Below are 1,922 nucleotides of genomic sequence, written 5' to 3' on the forward strand. Positions count from 1 at the left end.
TGAGTTGGTCGTGGGAGTCTGGAGCTCACTGCCTGATTGGCTGGTAGCGGCAGAAACCCTCATACAATTTAAAGATACTTGCATGAGCATTTAAAATTGCAGTAACCTAAGAGCGGACATCGAGCTGGAAAGTGGGATTGAGGATGGGAATTTCTTAGTCGGCCAGTATCTACACGATGAGCTGAAATGTCCTCCTTCCATGCTGTCAATTTTTGCAATTCCTACATTACAACAGTGACCACAATTTAGAAGTAATTAATTTGCTGCGAACTGCTTTGGGAAGTCCTGAGGTGATAGTCGCCGTAGAAATGATAGTTTTTTTCTTTCACAGGGTCTGAAAAAAGTGAATAGCAATAAGGCTGGTTAGCTCTGTTGTTTCGAGTTTGATGCGAATAACGCCAAAGTGGCGCGTTTTATTCAAGTATTGGCTAATTATTTTATTCTTGGTGGTAGGGTGAAATTATTTTAGAGCAGCATAAACATTTAGGAAATAAACTCACAATGGACCTGCAATGATTTGAAGCAATGCTGCAAAATATTAGTTCTTCAGCATTTAAGGTACATTTGCATATCCTCCGCGGCTTTGCTACGTCTTGTATTTCAATCACAGAATGGCTCACTGCCGCAGATTGGTCTGCAGTGGAAAATATCAAACATAAAAAAATACAATTCCGGTGTGCAATCCTTCATTCTCACCATCACGCTGCTCTGCACTGCAGCAGGCGCTTGGCCATTTAGCTCAGGCACCTCACTTTGGTGCAAAACTAATGGTTTCAGAAGATTGCAGATTCGAGGCTTGCGTTGGTGCGTTTGTCAAATCTTGTTCCATTTTTAAAGTCAAAACTTGTTCACATTCATTTGTTGAAGGTGATTTCCTTCCAAACATTGCAGGGACTCATTATTAATAGGCATTTTTTCATTCTGTCTCCTGTGTATCTTTCTCACTGATCTTTGCAAATCGTTTCGAACAAACCAACCATCACTAATTTATGCCTCTAAATTAATAGTGTTTACAATTCCAACATCAGATTCGCATCAATCAGTGCAATAATGGGAAATGTGATGAGATTCCAGCGCTCTCCACACGGAGACAATTAAAGAAGGAAACACTTCCCGTAGAATCGCTGCAAGCAGGGTTCGAACCTGCGTGGGAAAACTCCATTGGATTTCAAATCCAACGCCTTAACCACTCGGCCTTCGCAACTTCATTAGTGGTAGGCTTTACCAGTCCAATGATCGGTTCAAAATATCAGACAGATAGACATGGAGTTAATGTAATATAAGGTATTGAAAAGTTGTGGGGTTGAATACCACCAGAGACGGATTTTACGTCAGAATTGTATGTTTCCTGCTACGCACAATCAATTTTGCAGCAAATCAAAACTTCAGAGATGTGAAACTGCAGCCCATCTCTTGCTTTTACACAAAGGCCACAATTATCCTTTAAAATCTCTGGGCGCCCTGAGTCGTTTGCGCAGTAACAGGAGCAAGACATCGAGCCTGTGACAGGCAGAGTCCATTAACCCCTCAAATCAGTTGCAAGGGACATGAGGAAGAACAGTAGAACTCTATTCTGTTGCGCGAACCTGCAGCACAGATGACGAGAAGGCAATGCCAAACCCACGAACACGTTGCACAGAAATACGATGAGGCCATTCAACACCTCGAGCATATTACAAAGGACCAGGGGTTTGCCATTCCAACACGCAACATGATGAACAGGGTAATACATTTATACTTAGGTTAACTGACACCAGAGTGCGCCACTGTCGGATGTCCTTTAGGCAATACAGGAAGTCGGATCTTTTTCTTAAACGAAGTGGGAATCAAATAAATCCGGTGCACACCCGAGGCAGTTTACAATAAAGGACTTTTCTGTTATTACACACAGGGACAGGGGGAGTCATTCGGACCCTCGAGGA

General features: G+C 42.6%; 1 non-coding gene across 1 annotated transcript; it reads right to left on the reverse strand.

Moving 5' to 3' along the window:
- Positions 1-1,122: 1,122 nt before the first annotated feature.
- trnas-uga (transfer RNA serine (anticodon UGA)) lies at positions 1,123-1,204 on the reverse strand. Its single transcript has one exon. It is a non-coding gene; the product is annotated as a tRNA-Ser (tRNA).
- Between the last annotated feature and the right edge of the window lie 718 nt (positions 1,205-1,922).

Source organism: Pristiophorus japonicus, unplaced genomic scaffold, assembly GCF_044704955.1.
Source record: "Pristiophorus japonicus isolate sPriJap1 unplaced genomic scaffold, sPriJap1.hap1 HAP1_SCAFFOLD_47, whole genome shotgun sequence".
NCBI classification, from domain to species: Eukaryota; Metazoa; Chordata; class Chondrichthyes; family Pristiophoridae; genus Pristiophorus; species Pristiophorus japonicus.